The 7,128-nt window shown below is 41.2% G+C and overlaps 1 pseudogene; it reads right to left on the bottom strand.

Annotated features, from left to right (window-relative positions):
• Positions 1 to 4,885: 4,885 nt before the first annotated feature.
• LOC113936971 lies at positions 4,886 to 6,269 on the bottom strand (annotated as a pseudogene).
• Positions 6,270 to 7,128: the final 859 nt, after the last annotated feature.

Raw genomic sequence — 7,128 nt, 5'->3', positions numbered from 1 at the left:
ATTTCTTCATCTGTAAAGCAAGGATGATAAGAGCCCCTGGCATTATCCTTTGTAAAGCACTTAAAGCCAGGGTCGAGCGGGTAGTAGGCGCTCAATAACATAGTAGCTCTGAGTGTTGTCAGGCAGCACTGATGTGATCGTGTGATTCCTGTTCATAATTATCTGCACTGATCAGTCATAACATTAAAAGGTTTAAAAGAACTTAATCTTGCAATTTAGGGTTCTTCTCTTTAAATTTTTAGTTAAAACGTCAAGCCTATGCAGAATGAGATGGTGGTGTAATGTACAGCCTGGTGAGATAGTTAACAGGACTGTGTTGTAGGTCTGAAAGTTACTAAGAGAGTAGATCTCAAAAGTAGTCACCCCAGGAGAAAAAAAGGTTTGTAACTATGAGTGGGGATGGATGTTAACTGATTGTGGTGATCATTTTGGAATATATACATGTATCAAATCGTTCTGTTGTGCACCTGAAACTAATACAATGTTATGTCCATGATAGCTCAATAAAAACATTTAGAGCAGTATAATGACCCCCCATGGACCCATCACTCCGTCTCAGCAAATACCGACTCACATCCAGTCTCTTGCCTCTGCCTGGCGGTGATGTGCTGGAGCCGGACAACCGGGTTGGCTGAGGGCTGGTCAGACTCCTCTCCTCCCAGCTCCATGCTCAGTGGTGTACCACTGGGAGCTGAACTTCACTGTGATGGGCATGTTTACATCATGGAAATTGGTGAATAGGACAAATCAGGGCTCGCCTACCCCCACCTTGTGCCAGAGAGCCTGCTGTTAGGTCATTACCAGCACAGCCTTCCCTCCACTCAGCTAGCTTACTTGGGAACATCGTATTTTGTTTCAATGGGTACACCTAAAAGATGAGAATTCCTTAAAAAACATAACTATAACTCCGTCACACATAAAAAAGTTCACACAACTTTTAAAATATTGTCAAATATCAGTTACTATTCCAGTTTCCCTGATAATTTTATGATTTTTTAAAAGATTTTACTTATTTATTTGACAGAGACACAGCGAGAGAGGGAACACAAGCAGGAGGAGTGGGAGCGGGAGAAGCAGGCTTCCCGCGGAGCAGGGAGCCCGATGCCGGGCTCGATCCCAGGACCCCGGGATCATGACCTGAGCCGAAGGCAGACCCTTAACTGACTGAGCCACCCAGGCGCCCCAATTTTATGATTTTTAAAAATAGTTGGTTTGGGGCACCTGGGTGGCTCAGTCAGTTAAGGGTCTGGCTTCGGCTCAGGTCATGATCCCGGGGTCCTGGGATCGAGCCCCGCATCGGGCTCCCTGCTTGGCGGGGAGTCTGCTTCTCCCTCTCCCCCGACCCCACCGCTCCTGCTCTCTCTCACTCTCTCTCTTTCAAATAAATAAAACCTTAAAAAAAAAAATAGTTGGTTTGTTCAAACCAGAATTCCAAATGGGGATGCAATCAGAAAAATCTAAGATGTGGAAAACTCTATAGGACAAAGAGCCTGGTTCCTTCAACAACGGGCCTGTAAGGGGGCTCGGAGAGGTAGCTACATATTAACTGAGACATATAAACCAAATGCAACGTGGTGCCCTATCCAGCCAGTGGTCTCCTGTGTCTTCTTCTAAAAACTTTGTTTTAGCTGTCACGTGTTACTGATTCCCCCCTCCCCATCTTACTGAGGTGTAATTGACAATTTAAAAATATATATTTGAATTGTACGGCTTGATGTTTTGATACATGTCTGATTGTGAAACAATCATCTTTGTCCAATTAATTAGCATATCCATCACCTCACATAGTAACTGTTCTCTTCTCTGCGGCCAGAACACTTACCAACTACTCTTAGCAAATTTCAAGTACTCAATAACACTATTAACCGTGGTCACATGCTGTAGATCTCTAGAACTTATTTGTGTAACTGAAACTTTACCTCTGACCCACATTTCCCCTTTCCCCCTTCCCTCCAGCCCCTGGTAACCACCATTCTCGCTGCCTCTATGAGTCTATTTTAGATTCCACATATAAGGTGGGTCATGCAGTGTTTTTCCTTCTGTTTCAAGCTTATTTCACTTAGCATAATGTTGTCCAGATTCATCTGTATGATCCTAAGTGGCAGGATTTCCTTCTTTTTTAAGACTGAATAATATTCTATTGTGTATATATATATATGCAACATTTTCTTTGTCCATTCATCTATAGACAGGTTGTTTCCCTGTCTTGGCTATTGTGAATAATGCTGCAGTGAACATAGGAGAGCAAATATCTCTTCGAGATATTGATTGCATTTCTTTTGGCTCTATATCCAGAAGTAGGTTTGCTGGATCATAAGTTTGTTCTGTTTTCATTTTTGAAGAACCTCCACATTGTTTTCCGTAGCAGCAGAACCAATTTATATTCTCATCAGCAGTGTGCAAGGGTTTTCTATTATTCACATCCTCTCTGACACTTATCTTTTGCCTTTATGACGACTGCCATTCTAATAGGTGCAAGGTGATATCTCGTGGTAGTTTGGATTTGCATTTCCCTGGTGATTAGTGATGTTGAACACCTTTTATACACCTGTTAGTCATCTGTATATCTTCTTTTGAGAAATACCTATTCAAGTCCTTTGTCTATTTTATAACTGGGTTTTTTTTTTTTTTTGCTATTGATTTTTGGATGTATATTTTGGGAATTAACCCCTCATCAGATGTATGGCTTGTGCATATATTCTCCCGTTCCATCGGTTCCCTTTCCACTCTGTTCATTGTTTCTGTTGCTGTGCAGAAGCCTGTTGGTTTGATGTAATCCCATTTGTCTATTTTTTGCTTTTGTTGCATGTGCTTTTGGTGACATTTAAAAAATTACTGTCCAAACCAATGTAGAAGCTTTTCCCTATGTTTTCTTTTCTTTTCTTTTTTTAAAGTAGTCTCCACACCCAGCATGGAGCCCAAAGCAGAACTTGAACTCACAACTCTGAGATCAAGACCTGAGGTAAAACGAGAGTTGGATACTCAACTGACTGAGCCACCCATGCACCCCTCCCCTATGTTTTCTTCTATTTTATGGTTTCAGATCTTACATTTACATCGTCAATCCGTTTTGAGTTGATTTGTGTCTATGGTGTGAGATAAGAGTCCAATTTCATCCTTCTGCATGTAGATATCCAGTTTTCCCTATATCCTTTAAGGAAGAGGCTATCCTTTCCCTCATTAGGATTTTTGTCAAAAATCAATTGGCTATAGATGGGTGGACTTATTTTGGGGCTCTCTATTCTGTTCCATTGATCTATATGTCCATTCTTATGCCAGTACTTAGGTTTTGAGTACTGCAGCTTTGTAAAATATTTTGAAATATATTTCAGTATGATGCCTCTAGCTTTGTTCTTCTTATTCAAGATAGCTTTGATTATTTGGGGTCTTTTTTTCCATAATAATGTTGGAATTTTTTTCTATTTCTGTAAAAAATACCTTTGTGATTTCAATAGGGATTATACTGAATTTATAGGTAATTTTGGGTATTATGGACATTTTATCAATATTAATTTTTCCAGTCCATGAACATGGGATGTCTTTCCATACACCTGCGTCTTCTTTAATTTCCTTCATTTTATAATTTCAGCCTACCGGTCTTTCACCTCTTTGGTTAAGTTTATACATAAGTAGTTTATTCTTTTTGTTGCTGTCATGAATGGGGTTCTTTTTCTCTTCTTCCCCCCCCTTTTTTTTTTTGCCAAGGTAACATTTTTAATACCCAACTTTCTAAACATAAGGTAAAACTGTCTTAGACAGGCAACTCCTGGGAATTTTTTAATTTCCATGGCAATTACACAGGTATGGATCACATTCAGTATTCAATGTATGAATGAGTTAATTAAAAAGAAGTCAAAAACAAAGTTAAAGAGCCAATACCTCTTTGAAAAGCTTCTGATGTTAATTTATTTCTGGACAAATAAGTGGGAAGAGCCATCAGTGTAAAAATATTTTAATTTTTTTTAAAGATTTTATTTATTTATTTATTCATGAGAGACAGAGGGAGAGAGAGAGGGAGAGAGAGAGAGAGAGAGAGAAGCAGAGGGAGAAGCAGGCTCCCAAGGAGCAGGGAGCCTGATGCGGGACTCGATCCCAGGACCCTGGGATCATGACCTGGGCCGAAGGCAGACGCTTAACCATCTGAGCCACCCAGGCGCCCAACCTATTTTAAGTTTAGTCTCTATCCTTAAGATTGCCTAAAAATTCTTAGAACATAGAAAAACTAAATTTGAATGCATTTGTAATAGCTTAACAATTTATGTACCTTATTAGGACCTTTTAATGGCATGTTTTGAAACCAATCATAATTTGCTGCAAAGATAAATGAGAAAAAGAAAACAAATTTGTGAATAGTATGTTACAATGTCCTGGACAAAAATAATTATCAACTAGTAATAATTACCACATGCAACAGATTGAGAAATTAAATCCTCTGCTATATACATTTAAGTATTTTGTCAGACATGAGGAATGTTTCTATCTATAACAGTCATCTCCCGTGGCACCTGGGTGGTTTAGTTGGTTGAGCGTTGAGCGTCTGCCTTTGGCTCAGGTCTTGATCCCAGGGGTCCTGGGATCGAGCCCCTCTGGGCTCCTGCTCAGCAGGGAGTCTGCTTCTCCCTCTGTCTCTCTGCCTTACTCCACCCCCTTTCCCCTCCCAGCTTGTGCTCACTCTCTCTCACTATCTCAAATAAATCTTTAAAAAACAAATATCATCTTCCCACAAATTTAATTTTATTTTAAACAAGAAAACCGTTCTTTCTTTCCAGACTTTTATGTTTATCAGTGCAAAGTGAAACAAAGCAATCTCAGTAGCAATGGCTTATTATAATGTTATTTTAGAAAGGTTTATTCCTCAAAATTCCTTAGTCCATTTAGGAATGAACTAAAAGATGTCCAGATTGTGAGAACAGTCAACCTCAGTGGCTTCCTCTACATCTGCCTTGGCCTCTCCATGGCTTCCTGGGGGCTCGTCAAGAGAGGCCAGTGCCTCATATTTGTCACTTGCAAAGTTTCTCATGATGCATCGCCATCTTCTTGAAAATTTAGATTTTTCATAGCTTGTTTCATCTTTTCCCCCAACACTTGTGTTCTCTTTCTAGCAGCTTTTTACGTTCCCACTCCTTCTGATTTTCAGTGTAGAAAATGTCCTTCATTTGTTCCTCACTGACGCTGAGAGTGTTTTTCAGGAGATCCAGGAAAACTCCACCTGGTGTTTTTCTTCAACTAGCATTCATTACGACAAGGCCGGCATTTTGTTCAACTTCAGCAGTTTCCATCAGAAGTTCAGGTGCCTTTTTGTTCCCAATTATCCTCATTACTTGTGCTGTCAGATCTTTCTTTGGGAAGATCTGCAAGCTGAAAGACATCTCCTGCAACTCGAAAGAAATGCCATCAGCCAGTTTCTCCTGTGAACCGGCCTCTGTGATCTGATACCGGCCTTTGGAGCTCAGCTCTAGTCCCACCCGTGGCCTGTCTTTAGTGGGTCAGTCCTGCGTGAGATGACCTTGCCCGTTTTCCTTTTCCTTCGACCCCAGTCTTTTGCCACCCTGCATATATTCATCTAGGTCTTTGTCTAATTCTTTTGTATGTTCTTGAGATTTCCTCTTCAGTTTCTTAGCAAGCAAACAACTGTAGGTCTCGCGTTGTCTGCTTCTGTCAATAGCATCCTCCATTCCCCAGAGAGCAAGTTCGGTGGCCACTGCACCCTGATTCTGTTCTTGTAGCCCAGCACCCCCTATGTTGTTAACTTTCTCCAGAAACAGGTGGTTTCTGGCTGCTCTGGCTTGGGAGGGGGGTTAAAACATTTCTACTGCTTGCATTTCCAAAGACAGCTGTTACCATCTGTATCAGAAAAACCCTCTTCGCTTGAATCCACACTTTTAACAGCCTGATAATGTGATACTGGTGTTGCTGTACCCTGGAAGGGCCTCACGGTGCTGTCCCCACCTAATGTTTTTGGTCCCTGCAGCGGCCTGTCACTGGGTGCAACTGTCATGTCAGAATCCAAGTCAGAAAGCTGCCCATCAGGGCGCCTGGGTGGCTCAGTCGGTTATGCATCTGCCTTCGGCTCGGGTCCTGATCCCAGGGTCCTGGGATCGAGCCCCGCATCGGGCTCCCTGCTCTGCGGGAAGCCTGCTTCTCCCTCTCCCGCTCCCCCTGCTTGTGTTCCCTCTCTCACTGTGTTTCTCTCTGTCAAATGAATAAATAAAATTAAAAAAAAAAAAAAAAAGCTGCCCATCCTCCACGTCACCAGCCTCCTGCACCATCTTCCCACAGCCTAGATGGTTTTCTTAACTGCCTTTTTGGGTAGTTGTTTGTGTATAGAAACGTTACTAATTTTTATATGTTGGTTTTTAATTTCGCAACTTTACTGAATTCATTTATTAGTTCTAACAGCTGTTGTTGAGCCTTCAGAGTTTTCTGTATATGTGATCATGGTCACCTGCAAACAGAGGTAATTTTACTTCTTCCTCTCCAATTTGGAAGACTTATTTTTTTTTAAAGATTTTTTATTTATTTATTTGACAGAGAGAGACACAGCGAGAGAGGGAACACAAGCAGGAAGAGCAGGAGAGGGAGAAGCAGGCTTCCCGCGGAGCAGGGAGCCGGACGCGGGGCTCGATCCCAGACCTGAGCCAAAGGCAGACGCTTAACGACTGAGCCACCCAGGCGCCCCGGAAGACTTTTATTTCTTGTCTAATTGTTCTGGCTAAAACTTCCAGTACTATGTTGAACAGAAGTGGCAAGAGTTAGCATCTTTGCCTTGTACTGGGTCTTATAGGAAAAGCTTTCAGTTTTTTCCCCATTGATTATGGTATTAGCTGTGGACTTTTTTCGTATTGGCCTTTATTGGGTTGATGTAAGTTCCTTCTGTACTATTTTGTTGAGAGTTTTTTTTTTATCACCAATGGATATTGAACTTTGTCAAATGTTTTTCTGTATCAACTGAGATGATTATTTACTTTCTGTTCTTCATTTTGTTAATGTACCACATTGATTGGTTTGCATATGTTGAGCCATCTTTGCATCTTAGGGGTAAATCCCACTGGGTCATGGTGTAGGATCCTTTTAATGTGCTATTAAATTTTGTTCGTATTTTATTGAGGATTTTTGCATCTATGTTTA

This window comes from Zalophus californianus, chromosome 8, assembly GCF_009762305.2.
Source record: "Zalophus californianus isolate mZalCal1 chromosome 8, mZalCal1.pri.v2, whole genome shotgun sequence".
In the NCBI taxonomy this organism is placed as follows: Eukaryota; Metazoa; Chordata; class Mammalia; order Carnivora; family Otariidae; genus Zalophus; species Zalophus californianus.
Note: the sequence above shows the minus strand (reverse complement) of the source record. Positions and strands in the feature narration are given on the sequence as shown.